The sequence below is a fragment of the Eubalaena glacialis genome, chromosome 1 (assembly GCF_028564815.1).
Source record: "Eubalaena glacialis isolate mEubGla1 chromosome 1, mEubGla1.1.hap2.+ XY, whole genome shotgun sequence".
Lineage (NCBI taxonomy): Eukaryota > Metazoa > Chordata > Mammalia > Artiodactyla > Balaenidae > Eubalaena > Eubalaena glacialis.
The window spans coordinates 197,606,225-197,622,230 of NC_083716.1; positions in this window are offsets into that span (position 1 = coordinate 197,606,225).

Consider the following 16,006-nt stretch of genomic DNA (forward strand, 5'->3'; position numbering starts at 1 on the left):
ATTCTTCAACGGCAAAATGTACATGTGAGCCAATCAATCAAGAGGTCATTCGTTGTCACATTTATTGAATTTGTGAGTCCCCACTATCTGTTTGGTTCTATATTTGATGAACTATCTAGAGCATACTAATAAAGTGTGATCTAAGACCCTGCCCTCAGTGCATATGCCTGCTAGTTAGGGAGATGAATCAAAGATTTTACAGAGGCCCCCAATTTTCCTTAGATAATTGGTACCCCCCCAAACCCACTTAAAGTGAATCTTTTCAAAATAGGGAGAAAAAAAGTAAAAATATTTGGTTGAGACAATATCTTTTAAAAATGTAAGAATTATTAAAATTGATTTACCTTACATTTAACAAAATTTAGTTGGTCGGTGATGTGTTAAACATTAGAACAAAGGATGAATCAAGTGTTAATTCTGAGAAGCATAATTTTCTAACAAAATTATATGGTATCATGACACAATATCCATTTTACATTTGACTTCTGTGGGCAAATCATAAAGAGGGTCATTATTACAAAAATATTTGAGGGCTTCATCAGTTTTCCAAGAGCCTCTCTTAAATTTTGACATTCTAATCATTCCCTTTTGAGGCACTTATTGTGCCATCATCTGTGTGGATATTTTCTTCTTCAAATGTTAAGTATTCCAGCTGCAGATTCTCATTTCCCAGAAGAGTTGCCCACGATTCAAGGGCTTCTCTAACATTACCTTCATCAACTTCATGATTTCTTAACATATTTTGAAAGATTTGCAATTTTACACTATAATCACTTTGCCCTGATTTTGCATTGATTTGCACTGATTTTGCATTGCATTGTTGGGTATTGTATAATCAGTTAGATGAATAGACATTAAAGACACGGGATGAGGTGGGAAAAGGAGAGAGGCTAGTTGTTAAACAGGAAGAAAGGTTTGCATGTGGCTTATTTATTTTTTAAAATTAATTTTGAATAACGCAAGTAACGTAACAGTTGTCTATTGCTTTGTAACAAACCAGTCTGAAATTCAGTGGCTGAAAACAACAGTCATGAATTTTATCTACTCATGATTCTGGGATTGGCTAGGCAAGGCTTAGGTGGAATGGGTCATCTCTGCTAGGAATGTTCATATAGGAATCTGAGAGGGTCTCAGTCACATGTCTGGCTCCTTAGCTGGGATGACTAGAATCCTGGGATTTCTCTGTCCTCCATCTTTAAGCCTCCAGGGACTCTCACTCTGATCTCTCTAGCAGGGGAGTCACACTTCTTTACCTGGTGCCTCAGGGTTCCCAAGCAGTGGAAGCAAAAGCTGCAGGATCTCTTAAGGTTAGGCTCTGGAACTCTGTCCCCTTGTCACTTTCATCACATTCTGTTGGGCTAAGCAGGTCAGTCGGTTTCAAAGGGACAAGAAATAGACTTCACCTCTTTAGGGGAGGAGCAGCAAAGTCCCATGATAAAGGGTGAGCAGCATGGCAGAGATTGCTGTAGCCATCTTTGGAGAAAATCTACCTCAGCATGAATATATTTTTCTTTCAAAAGACTATTTCAGATAAAGCTGAAGACCCTATCAATCACCATTTTCATTCCATTCCCTTTTACCTTTTGTCAGAAGTAATCATTTTTATGGATTTGGACTATATCTTTGGAAATTATATTTATAAGCGATCAATTCATTAGTGAATAGTTTCATGTTGTGTTGTAATTTGCTTTGTTGCACAACCTTATGGGATCCATGAGGAGCTGTATAATGGTAACCTGTCCTGTACAAGATGGCATGTAACTAAGTAACAGAGTGTGACATAAATTCTAAGGGCATTGAGAATTTATACAAGAGGAAAGCAAAGGTAATAAAAGAAAGCACTGTTGATGAGTTAGAATTTGAGGAAACCCTGAGCAGCTACACTCACCATCTAGCTGACCTTAAGTCCTATTTCTGTCTGAAAGAGATTAGTGAAATTCAGCAATCAACTCTTACAAGAAATTTTTGAAAAATTATATCTACTTATTACATACTATGATGTTCCTTAGAAATTAGGTAATGGGGTTTAGACTTGATACAGTGGCAGATAGGAGGCTCCTAGAGGTTTTTGAACATGTGAAAGTTTGTGTTTAAGAAGGATTAGTACAGCAATAAAAGGTAGCAAGGGTCACTCGGTTGGTAATGTTTGTTGAATGGGAAATAAGTGCTGGGCATTGGGGCTGCAAAGGTGAGTGACATATATTTGTAGCCCTTTAACAGCTCCCACTTTACTGGGAGAACTAGGCAGGTAGACAAATACTGGGTATAGATATACAGGTGTGGTGCCGAAGTGGGGTAACATGAGGGCTTTAGTCATGGCAGGGGATGGTTAGGGGTCTGAACTCTCTAACTGACCATCAGCTGCCTACTGTTACCTCAGGTCTCTAAGTCATATAAGCACAGAAGTCACTCCAAGAAAATGCTTTATTACTGGCTAGGGCATCCATCCCAATCTCCATGTGGTTTCTCATTCTGGATCATTAGTAAGCCCCAGGTCTTGGTTAACCCTTCCGTATAATTTCTAAACCAGAGGCAGAGGCAGCTCAGTGGCCGCCTTGGTTCGCCTTTTCCATTTAAACCCATAATCCTGGGAATCCTGATATTCTTGTTCTTCCTACTGTGGCAGGGATAGGAGACGTGGAATGATGAGCCCACAGAAAAGAAAGTTTTTTTCCTCAATGGCTAAGGAAGCAGAGAAGACTAAGCTGGCCACTCCATGTATCTTTTCCTTTGAACCCTATATTGGTATTCAAAAGCCTTTCAAATGTTGGGTTCCTTCTTGAGTAGGAGGTCATATGAGTATATAAACCACCTGAAAGAAAGAGGAACAACATAACACAGGTTTTTTTTTTTTAAGAGAAAGAAAGAGAAATAGAGAAAACAAAAGGAAGGTGTCTTCCAGGAAGAAGAGAAATCTTTCCACCTTTTTACTCTTAATGAAATATCTTTCCACCACCTACCATATAAATGTGAGGTCTCCTTTATGTCCCTAACTTCTGGCTGTTGAGAGGCAATTCTCCATAGATCTTTCATATTTCTGAATGTCTTTTGAGCGGATACACTGACAATCTTTTGTTCTGGACTGTCTTTTCAAAAATGTATAGTGAACAACTTTGGAAAATAGAGATAGTAGCAGAGGATATAGAGAGAGAGCAGATGGTAGGGTTATTTGATGTCCAGTATGATAAAGATGATGTTTTCCTCTGGGGCAAAGGTTAGGCAGCTTGTTTGCCACCTCTTATAAAAGCTTGAGGTTTCCTAACCTTGGGGTTCCTCAGATGTGATGCAAATCCATGACATGTGCAGGATCCACCTATACCCACCTCTGTGTCACCCCCATGTGACTTGGAGGGGAGGCAAAGGGAACTGATGTGAACATGAAGCTTATGTTCCTGCTGTGTCATGAGCAATAAAGTCTTTGTCTCTAAGCCAGGAGTCTCTGACCTTCTGCCATGAAAACTGTAGCAGGTTTAACTTGTTTGTCTGCAAGTAGGGTAAAATGTCTGACCATTCGCAGTTCTTGACACTGGTCAGTTTTTCAGTTAACCATAATAAGTTGTATGAGTGAAGTTAAGAGAATGAGGCTGAGAATATGGAAATTTGTTTAAAGGCACTGGAACCAGAGGGCTGGCTAACTCAGGAGCCTCGAATGGCATTTGCATCTGCATTTTTTGTGGACTGAGTATTGTCTGGAGAGATGTGTCGGGAGATGATTTCTAGTGGTAATCTTGTCTTGGCACAGTAGGGATTTCTGATACCAGGGCATGCTCACAGCTCAGTGCCTTTGCGTCAGGAGAGAGTGGCTCCTACATGCTAGGAAGGTCTCCAGTAGGTATAATGGAATCTTGGTGGCTACAGGTTTTATTTTAGAGGCTGGGGAAGATTCCTATCAAAAGAAACAGAGCTTCTGTGTACATATTCTTGCTTGGTGGTTTTGGTTTTAGTGAGTGGCATGGATATTTGCTACCCAGATTTATTTATCAAGCTTCTAAGAATGCATTAATTCATATATCCATTGAATAAATATTTATTGATCACCAATCATTTGCAAGGAATTGTACCCATTTCTGAATGCATATTATTGCATAAAATACATTTGTCCTTATTCTTACAGAATTTAACTTCCTTAAATTAAGGAAGGGAGATATAGAGTCTGTGTTTTATATTGAGGTTATGTTCCAAGAAAATGCAATATGGTAGATTAAAATTACTTGCTACTCTTCCCACTGAGAGGTGGAGTCTAATTCCCATTTCCTTATACAGCATCTGGAATAGCCTTATAGTGGCTTGCTTGGCCAAGTAGAGTGTGCCAGAAGTAACATTCTGGTACTTCTGAAGCTAGGACATGTGAGGGTTTGTAATTTAATCCTGGGTTTCTTGGGACACTAGCTTCATGTAAAAAAAAAAATCTGACTATACTCAGCCTTCCATGCTGTGAGGGAGCCCAAGCTAGCTACATGGAGAGGATATGAGAAGAAAAAAATGCCTGGCTGGCCCCAGTTGTCTCAGCTATCTTTAGCCACTTGAGTACTTCCTTTCCCCTTCCCTGCCCAGATGATGCCGCAGTCATTGCAGAGCAGAGATGAGCTATGCCCTGTCCAAATTTCTAACCCACAAAATTGTATGCCTAATAATTTTTGTTTTATGTCATTAAGTTTTGCAGTGGTTATGCAATAATAGATAACTGTACACCTGTAGTTTGCAATGAAAATGCAGTTCATTAAGAATTATTATTAACAGTGTAAGTTTGTTCACAGAACTCCTGTATCAGATATTTTTATATGTCCTACTGTTCCCAGAACTGAACTCCTGAAATAATACTGTACAACAAAATAAAAGATTTTGTGTAATTATTCTTACCTTAAGAAAAACTTAACTCTGAGCTTCATACCAAAGGTGGTGGGATAAAAGCATATTACTGATAAAAGGAATTAGGCAGAAAGCAAGGAGCTGAAGGACCATTTGACCATATCCCCTTCGCTCTATAGTGCATCCTGAAGTGGGTACAGATGAAAGTGAGGGTGCAGTTTGGAGAAGGCCTGAAGGTCCTGCCTTTCCTCATCCTTTTGCTGAGACAATGGAGAGGAATTGAGTGTTCACTTTCACTAGAAAGATTAATGGTGAAAAAGCACATGATCACATGACCCTAATCTCTCCCAACGAAGTCACCATATAACCCATCAATGATGTCAGTGTGAAATAGAGCAACATATAAGGAAATCCTATATAAATGAGTGATGGAGCATAAATAATGTATAGCGTTGACGTAAGAGGTAGACTGTACTTCACTTCCCATATGCTATCACTTAGGAAATATCACATTTTTGGAAAGTCTAGAGGGGCTTACATTCTTAAGGCCTCCTCTGCCTCTTGGACTCCCATTTCCCTGCATGCCATTTCCATGCTTCTCCATTCCTGCCCCGTTGTGAACTCCAACCCCTGCTTTAAGTGTGTCAGAATCCACTCACACAAAGCACTCACAAGTGTAGTGAGTGTTAATGAAACTTCAGGGTCATAGTCAGGAAGATTTCTGACATCTTACTGGTTCCTGTCTTCCCGGTTTCATGTTTTCTGCTTTCTCCTTACTTCCACTTCCTATTTCATGAAGGGAAATTTTTCTCAAATACTGGCTTTGGGTTTTATCCTCTATCTCAAGGAGATATGTTATTATCATGAAAGACAGTTTTCTACTTTCCTAAGAAGAATTCTGGTGCCAGTTAAGATAACTAAACCAAGGGGGAAAGTGGCGGGGTGGTGGTGGTGGTGGTGGGATGAATTGGGAGATTGGGATTGACATGTATACACTAATATGTATAAAATGGATAACTAATAACCTGCTGTATAAAAATAAATAAATAAAATCCAAAAATTCAGAAAGATAACTAAACTCTTTCCCATCTTGTTTTATTGTCAAGATCAAAGGCAGGGAGACAAGTTAGAATATTGCTTATTCATCGTTCATTCCTTCATTCCACAAATATTACTGAGCAACAAGTTGGTGCTGGGAACATAGCAGTGATCACGAGACAAAGTCCCTGTTCCTGTGGAGCTTATGCTCTGAGGGGTGGTGGTGGAGACAGATGATAAAAAGTAAAATGTAATGTCAGACAGCGATAAGTACTATGAATAAAAATAAAGCAGAATAAGGGGCCGGAGAGTGACATGGGTGCTGTGTTAGACCAGGTGAGAGGACAGGGCCTTCTTCTGTCATAACATAGTGTTTTTAACACAGTGATGGAGTTTTAGGAGGGCACATATCCACCCAGCTAAAACTACACTTCCCAGCCTCTCTTTGAGCAAGGTGTGGACGTGTTACTAAGTTCTGTTCAGTGGATGTAAGCAGAAGTGGTCAGGGTCACTTCCACTGCCCTTCAAAGGATTAGGTGTGTGCTCCACAGATCCCTACCCCTCTTTCCTCCATATTCTTTTCCTAGGAGATGGTAAAAGCTGACTTGGATGCAGAAATGGAAACCATTGAATTGCAGATTGAAAATGGCAGCTCTTCCTTCTCTTTCACTCTTGCTCCCTCATAACTCTCCCTCCCCCCTACCCCCCTTCCCCTTTCTCTCTCTTTGTCCCTGCCCAGGTGAGTCAGCTTGCAAACAATAAGAGCTGAGAGCCTGGACTCTCAAGCCAGACTTCCCAGGTTCAAATACCAGCAAGGTTGTATGACTTTGGAGAAATTGCTTTTCCTTTCTAGGCTCCAGATTCTTATAAAATGAGGATAATAATAATTCTTACTGTCTTTCTTATGGGGATTAAATGAGTTAATATTTTTGAAATGCTTGGACCAGCGCCTGTAACATGGTAAGCAGCATACGTATGTGCTAAATACATACATTAAATAAATAAAAACTCTTAGTATAACTGTCTACTTTAGCTTCTTGGCTTTGAAGATGTGATTTGATTTTTTTCAAAAATATGTTCATGTCTTGTGTTGCAGATGCCATATTCAAAATTAATACTTCTTCTGCTGTTTGCTTCTGCCTTGCTCATTCACAGAGCACTCCATGGCACACCCAGAGGAAATATATGGGGGTGCCTCAGCCTTCCCTACCAATAAATTAATCAACTACTTTGAGTTGCTACATGCTCAGCATAAACTGAGACTCTTAGATAACACGAAAAAAATGTAAATCAAGGTCTTCATCCTGGAGAAGTTCAGAGTCTTTGGGGAAAAGTAAGTTTTACGCACGAGAAGCAATTAGAAGACAATACAAGGCAATACCTAATGAAGCGCTGAAGTTGTCCCTTTTCAGTCGCAGGAAACCCCTTAACCTTCTGATAACCTTAGCTTTGCTTCTCTCATTTCAGAGCCCTAAAACAAACAGGAACTGAGGCAAAGAGATTTAAATGAGAAGAATAACTTAGTACTAATGCTTTTCTTAGACTACAGTGCTTTTCATGTATGTTATCTCAAGACACTGTAAGACCTTGTAAAACAATATTTGAAGGAAGTGGGCAGGAATTCTGCTGTTTTTTCATGGCCATACCGATACTTGGGAAGGCCTAGGGCTCTGGGCAGACTGAGATGAGCAGATTAATTTGTCACTCCCTTCCTCAGTTAGATAGACCTTCTCCAGACTTCTCTCCATTTCCCCTCTCCCTTCCCCAGCACCCTGCCGCTGTCGTTGAATCTTATGAAGGAAATTCTAGAGATTCCCTTGGTCACCTGTTTCAAAGTTTAATAAGCCTTACTTTTAAATAGTTAATTGTGAGGCCTATCTTGTGAATTTGTTCCTTGAAGTATCACGGTGAAGGGGTATTAGGAAGTCATACAATTTTATCCTCTATTTCATACACACAAAAAAACAAAAATCAAGGACAACAAAAACTTCTTACCCTGTCTTAAAAGGAAGTTATATTAGTTTGAAACCTTTAAAGAAGGAAATTCCAAAACCATTTTGGTAACCAAGTCTGGTATTTGTCAGGAAGTCCTTCTTCACAGATAATTTAAATCCTTGTAGCAGTAAAACACCATTTCCTCTCATTCTGTTCTGTTTTTTTGAGTCAATGAACATCTACATAATGGATTTCTATAAATTACCTATTAATCATATTTCTGTAATTTCTACATATTCATGTTAAAAGCTAGGATCCCTGATTAAATTGAGGCTGTATCTATGTAGAACCCACTTATATAAATATTCTTTATCAAAAATATTTTGGCAGTGCAACATGTCTTAGCAATAAAATATTTTTGTAGGCAAATAATGGTGATAGCAAGAAGCACTTGCCTGGTGGTTTACACTTAGAAAGCACTTGAACTATCTTAAATTATCTCTGAATGCTAAAAATGTTCGATTCCAAATTCCTCTCCCTCTGGGCTCACATTTGTTGGCCTCAAAGAACTGTTATCTTAGTTGAAGCTATGGTTCTGTTCCAACTGAAAAAATAAATAAATACTGAGTGAGCCACAAATCCAGGTAACAAGCAGAGGTGACAAGAGCAGAGGCAGGAAGTGTCTGGCTGCTTGTCCACATGTGCAGGACTGCTTTATTAGAACATATTTGAGTATCTCTTTCTAAAACAATTTTAGGCTCTTGCATAGACATAGCCATAATGCCAGGCCTGATTAATGGCAAACATGATGGAATGTACTATAATGCAAAAGGAACTTAGTGTCTTTAGGCCTTACTTTCCTCATTTGTAAAACTTGTCTACTTGATTTCTAAGGCCTTTTTTAGTGATAACATTTTAAAATTTAATGAACGCTTTAACATTTTTTGCAGAGTAATTTTGTTAGTATTGTCTCAGATTCTCAACTTTAAAAATAATTTTGACAAACATACAAACTCGTGGGTCAGGGACTTCTACGAGGGAGGGGCCCAGTCACTCTGCCCCACAGTCCAACATCTCCAACAATGGATTCCACTGCCCCTTCCTCTTTCTGGTGTGGGATGGGGCCTAGGCTGGGCCTGGGTTCTGACCCTGTGGCTTGGAGCCCAGGTCCTGGCCCCCCACTCCATCCCTTAGCCCTTGGGATGAGCTGCAATTGGGATCCAGAAGGCTTCCTGCCTGCCCATGAGTCTTTCAGGTCCTGACCTCTCACCTCTCCCAGCACTTCCACCTGCCCTCCCCACCCAGCTTACACCTCAAGCCCAGCTCACAATGCACCTTGAACAGAGGGAGGGGAGGGCTCATGGCTCCCCCTCACAGCCTGAGGGACCATAGAGCCTCCTCTTCTTCTGCTCTTTGTATTTAATAAGAACTAAAAACAAACAAAAACAGAAACAACCAGGAAAATAAAATATGAATAGAAATCTGAAACAAACAGACAGACAACACAGCATCCTTTGGTTACTGGATCTCACCTCTGATCACAGCCCAGGTAGTTTGACAAAGTGTGGCATTGGAGTGGACTGGGATGTCAAAAGACCTGAACTTGATTTTCAGCTCTGATACTAACTGGATGACATTGAGCATTCAACCTTGAGGGACTGGGTTTCCTTATGTGTAAGATGAAAGGTTTGACGGGATGATCTAATTCAATTCAGTAAACCTTTATTAATAGCTTCCTACATTTAAGACTCTTAAATGGGACACAAGGGTGGAGTTGGGGGAAAATACAAAGATAAAGCTGTGGAGAAATACAAATTGAAATACAAATCCAATGGTAAGAAAGACAGGGTTAAGGATTGTAATAGAAAAAATAAATCACAAAGTTCTATGAGCACAAAGGGGCATGATGCAGTTCTGAGTTCTCAAGTATTATGAAAGCTGATGCTCACCTATAGCTGAAGAGCCTTTCAAGGAAAGGTGTATTTGGTCTCCATTTTAGACACTGTCACTAGTGCATACAGTTCATTGCAGCAGCTGCTTAGAACCACAAGCTACTATGGTGATTAGGCATGTCCGTCTCTCCCTGCTAATTGCACTCCTCTGCTGGGTGTAAGAAATGAAAACATGGGAAGATGGAGTTTTTCCAGTTCAGGGATTGACCTTTAAAAGAATCAGGGCAGAGAGAGGGTAATGAAGCCAGTAGAGGAAACTGGTGTAAATATCCCTGACATAAGATTGAACTAATTTAGTTTAAATGGAAGGAAGTCCAATCTAAATTGGAGAAAAATATTATCTGAATTATGGGATTTTTTTAAAGAGATGCAGTTATATTATTTTCAAGTATGTGTGGTAAGATGAACTGATTTCTGGAAAAGCAGTTGTAAGTTTAAGTGCTATTGGAATCTTTTAATGAATAGACAAGTTCTGATTCATTAGGACTATCTTTTGAATGCCTATAATTCATGTATTAACCTGTTTAAAATAAAATGACTAATCAAGCTCTTTAAATTTTGTGCATGCTGCTCCTTTGTTTAATGACTCCCCCCCTCCCCTTTTATGTAAACAGTTCAGAGATAAACTGGAGTCCAATGTACTTCTAGTTTTCACAACTTTACAAATTAGTGGGGTCTGAGCCAATGCTGTCTCATTGGTTCTTGTCTAACGTTGCAATTTTATTACAATCAAATCTGAAACTTTTATCTCTAAAAAGCTGTCCATAAAAGAGATCTCACAGAGGGTGGCCAGCTGGCTGCTTCAGGCTGTCATATGCCATGACACAGTGAAGGGAGACATGACGGGAGAGCTTCTGGAAGTGCTTCTTGAACACAGAAATATTGACAGCCATTGGGAAGATGGAAATAAAACAAAGAAGTAAGGAGAGTTCCTCACAGAGTCTGCTCAAGCTTGGCTAGTAGTTAGGAAAGAAAGAGGTCACATTTAGACAAGAGTTAAGGAGAAGCTGAGATGACAAAGTTAAAAAGCATCCTGAAAGGGGAAGCGGTCTGGAGGCAGGAGCCGCCAGGAGCAAGAAGCTACCGGGTGGTTTTGTTGAAGAGTATTTGAATACATGGGCAACATTGTGTGAACTTCTGGGGTCAGCTTTGGAAGCTATGAGAGTGCTATTAAGAAGGCAGGAATTGTCATGTGCTGACCTTCCACTCTGTCCAATTTTCTAGTTTGTAGTTCCAGAAATTTAATCTTATCTGCTCACTCTTGGATGCTAAGGTTTGGGGGAAATTGACTCATGCTATTCAAACTCACAAGAGAATGATTTAAAAAGCATGTGTATTAATTAATAGAGAGCTACCCGGCATAACAATCCACAGTGGTCATTTCCTCTGTTCTGGCTCACTGTCCTGGAGTTGTCCCTCCTCAGGTACAAAATTACATATCAGAAGGTAGCTCAGTAAGTGCTGAAATAAGGCAGAGGAAGACAAGTATTCCTAAAAAAAATATTTTACTGAGGTGAGAGTGACTGTAGGTACTGCTCTTTCAGGTTTAGGGCATATTTCTGTTTGTTCTCCAATTACTAGCCATGGGGGTGTTTTCACAAATCTATAGTAAAATTTAAAAAAAAAGGGAAATACAATGGTCTTACCATAAAACCAAATATAATTAACTTAATGTGCTTTATTCTGTGATTATGTCATTGTTATTTTTGGTGTTAAAAACCTTGATTTTAGGGAATTATAGTGCTATCTTTGTAAACATTTTTTTTAACTTGACAGAATGAAAATACTGGCAACCCTATGACAGTCTCAATTTTTCCTTTTTTTGGAGGGTAATTTATATTTCCATGAAATCCCAAAGTCTGAGAACCACTGGGTTAGACAACTGAAATAAGATCTGTACTATACCAATGGCTTTTAAACTTCTGATCAAGACCCACAGAGAGAAATGCATTATCACATCAAAAAGTACATGCAACCCACACATATATAAATATGTATATACAAATATTTACGATAGAAATAAGTTACACAAAACAGTACTTTACCTCATGCAATATACCCTGGTCTAGTCTATCTTACTTGTTAAAAATGTCAGTTACTAAACAACAATGTGATTTCATGACCCACTAATGGGTTACAGCCCATAATTTGAAAAACACTGCTCTAGACTCAGAGTCCTCTCATCGCAGGACACAGCTGAATAAACACTGACAGGTGTTTCCTTTTTGGATCTCCTTTTCTGGATTCCATTCAAATCACATCCCTCCTGCTGCACATTTTTTTTTGCCCTAGAAAGGTTACAATACAATTGATTAAATAAGAACTGTCTTTATGCTAGTTGTATCCCTGTCCTTAGGATATTCTCTTGCCGCCTTGCTTAGATTGAGAAATGTTCTCTACCTCTGTTGGATTTAGAGATCATGTTGGTTCTTTTTACAGCACAAGGAAGTCCCCTGGACTCATCAGCCCCACATTTACAAAATACATCTCACAGTAGGTCATTCTGCAGACTAGCAATTCACATCTGTTTTAATTGATTCTATTCACTTCCGTTGCAAAGCATGACATTTTAGTTACTACTCAAATTCAAGATGTGGGGAGGGACAGAAGGGGACATCTTATTCCAGCCCTCCAACACTGACGAAGCATGCAAGATAGAGTCCAGAGGAGAGAGGGCAACTCAATTAAACAAAAAGAATGGTTAAGAATAAGTTAAAATGTCCAGATATAATTAGTTTGGCTATGTAAGCCTGCCACCAGAGTAATGAAGAACGGAAAATATGCCAGGCATGTTTTGTAGTCGCTATCATTTTCTTTTGGACCCCAGGGTTGAAGCCAGTGCAGCAGTGTCATGTGATGGTTCAGAGCATGCCTGTGGTGACAAACTGTCTGTGATCAAACCCCTCCTCTGCCTTTTACCATCTTAGGTAGGTACTGTTTATGTCCCGTTTTCAAATGAGGGGACTGAGCCCGCCCCAGAGAGATTAAGTGACCTTGGACAAGTTTCTTAACCTCGCTAAGAGCCAGCTATAAAATGAGAAACACTAAGAGTACCTACTTCATAGGGTGGCTGTGAGGATTCAGTGAGTTTATATATGTAATGTACTTAGCCTGGCCACATGGTAAGCATTTAATAAATTTTAGTTATTATTGTAATTATCAGCTAGTTGTTTACAGGCTGGGTTTTAGAGTCAAGTCACCTGGATTCAAGTCCTAGCTTCTACTTACTAGCGGTATAATATTGAGAAAAGTACTTAATTTTTCTAAGCCTCAATTTCTTCATTAAAAAAAATTGTGCCACTACTACTTACTATAGTGTTTTTCCACATTTCACAGATTTAATAACACCACACAGTGCCTATTACGTAGAACATACATAAATACCAGCCAGCTAGCCAAAATTACCAACGTGCCCTCATTTTGCATTTATTTATTAAATACAGTCTTTCTAATATATTAATTGAGATCTTGACTTATACATCAGCATCTTGGCTAAAGCACAGTTTAATAGCTCTTTATATCTTTGTTTTCCTACAAGAGAACAGCATTCCTTCCCCCAAAGAATCAGATGAACATGAAACTTTAAATGAAACTGAAGAATTCACTCCAGTTCAATAACTGTCCTTTTGAATTTCCATTGTGTGCTAAGCACAATATCCTGTAAGGCAAATTTATGCCTGGCAAAGGTTGAAGAAAAGCCAAATTGAAAAGACTACTATAATTAGAACTTTTGCTAATGGCACTTAAACTGATTAATGTCCGATAGTACCTACTCTACCGAAGCATCATTTTTAGGCAGTTATACATTTATATTAAATTAAACATTCATTGAACAGATGAGCTTATGTAGTAGTGTTTCCATATAGCTCTTGGAGTTAATTCTGTAATGACACGGCCAGTGTAGCTGAGGGCCTTCTCCCTTACTGTTTTCTGTGCCTGGAACGTTCTTGCCATTTCTTCTCTCATGGCTGGCTTTTTTCTCATCATTCAGAGTAGTCTTCCCTGGCCGTTCTACCTAATGTGGGTCTTATTCTCAGCTTCTCTCCACCACCACCACACTGCGTATTTTTCGTGGTACATTATCACTAGTTGAAATAGTCCTGTTTATTTGTGAGCTTGTTGTTGTCTCTCCTGCTAGATCTAAACCTCCGTGAGAGCAGGGACTTGTCTATACTATTCACTATCTGTATTATTTTTTCTGTTTAAATTTAGCAGCTTAAAACAACACACATTTAACATCTTAACAGTTTCTATGGGTCCAGAGTCCATGCCTGGATTAGCTGGGTCCTCTGCTCAGGGTTTCGCGAGGCAGAAATCAAGGTGTTGGCTAGGCTGCAATCTCATCTGAGACTCTTCTGAGCTCATTCAGGTTGCTGGCAGAATGCAATTTCTTGTAGTTTTAGGACCTAGGTCTCCTTTTCCTTACGGGCTATCAGTTGGTGTGATATTTTCAGCTTCTAGAGGCTACCCAGGATTCTAGCCATGAGACTTTCCCACAACGTGGCAGTTTATTTCTTCAAGGTCAGCAAGAGAGTCTCTGACATCTAGATCTTTTTTTAAGAGATCACCCGATTAGATCAGGCCCACCTAGGATGATTTCCTTTTGATTAAGTCAGAGTCACCTGATCTAGGGACCTTGTTTACACCCTGCAAAATCTCCTCACTTTTGCCACATAAAGTAACTTAATCAGGGAAGTGATAGCTCATCATATTCACAGGTGCCCCTGCACTCAAGGGGAGGGGATTATACAGGCAGGTGCACGAGGGGTGGAACTCCTGGAAGCCAGCTTATAATTCTGCCTTTCACACTGTTGTGGCCCTGAGACCTAGAAGAGCATCTGACACTGAGTAGGTATTTAGTACATACTTGTGAATAAATGAAAGAATAAATGCCAATGAAACAAGAACCAAGCAATCAGTGAGAAATGAAAATAAACTGTTGGCTCTGTATTCAGATATATGTTTAGCATCCTATATTGATTTCAAAACAGTCATGTGATTTGATTGTCCATTTAATTTACTTTCCTCCCTGAGGGGGTTTATGACTATCACATGATATAAAGGGCAATCAATCAGTATTTGTTGTATTATATGAGCAAAGTTTCTGTAGTATAATCTTGATGAATCATTCTGCCCAGCAACCCTATGCAGATGAAATCATTAAACCTAAGGATGCTAGAAAGGCTTGCACGTGGAAGCCCAGCACATCATTAGCAAATCAGGAGTAACTGAGATTAGAACTTGGACTTTTGCTGTCTGTTGTTCAACATTTAATACTGCACTGCTTCCCCAAATCAGAGAAGAAGGAGGCATTTTCATTTCTAGGAGAAATGATTTAAAATCAAATTCAGAAAGATGTTGTCAGGGCTATATCTAAGATACAATGTTGTGAAATGACCCTCTTAAGGAAAAGTCGGCAGTCTCATTATTTGAGAACTAAACTGGAGGGATGAGGCAAGCATAGGATAGTGTATTAATCTGCTTGGGCAGCCACAACAAAATAGCACAGACTGGGTGGCTTAAACAACACACATTTATTTTCTCACAGTTCTGGAGGCTAGAAGCCCTTGATCAAGGTACCAGCAAATTCCATTTCTGGTGTGAGCTTTCTTCCTGACTTTTAGACCACCATCTTCTTGCTGTGTCTTCATATGTTTCTTCCTCCATGCCTGCCCTCGGGGAGTGAGAGAAAGCTCTGCTCTCTCTTCCTCTTCTTGTAAGGACACCAATCCTATCGAATTAGGGCCCCGCCCTTATGCCCTCATTTAACCTAATTACCTCCTTAATTAAACACCCTATCTCCAAATACAAGTCACACTGGGAGTTAGGGCTTCAACATATGAATTTGAGATGCACAATTCATGACAGACAGCCAAGGAAGTTATAGGGGAACACAGGGAGCCAGGTAAGCAGAGCAAGTAAGAGCTCAGGTTTTGAATTTGAATTCCCACTCTCCCTCTTGCTTGCATCAGGGGCAAATCCAATTGTTGTGGGCCCTGGAAAATTTTATATTCCCTGTCTTAAAGAGGGCTTTAAGACAGGGAATACAAAATTAAGTATGGAGTCTTGGAAGCGGCTTATGCAAACACTGGGCTCTGAAGCTTAAACTTCACTAATTTGGCAGCAAGTCCGCCTCTACTTGCTGTACAGCTAAGCAAGTTACTAAACCTCTCTGAGTCTCGATTTCCTCAGATGTAAAATGGAGCTAATAATTATTATATTTAAATCCTAGAGGTGTTGAGAGGATTAAATTGCAACTTATAAACTCTCCT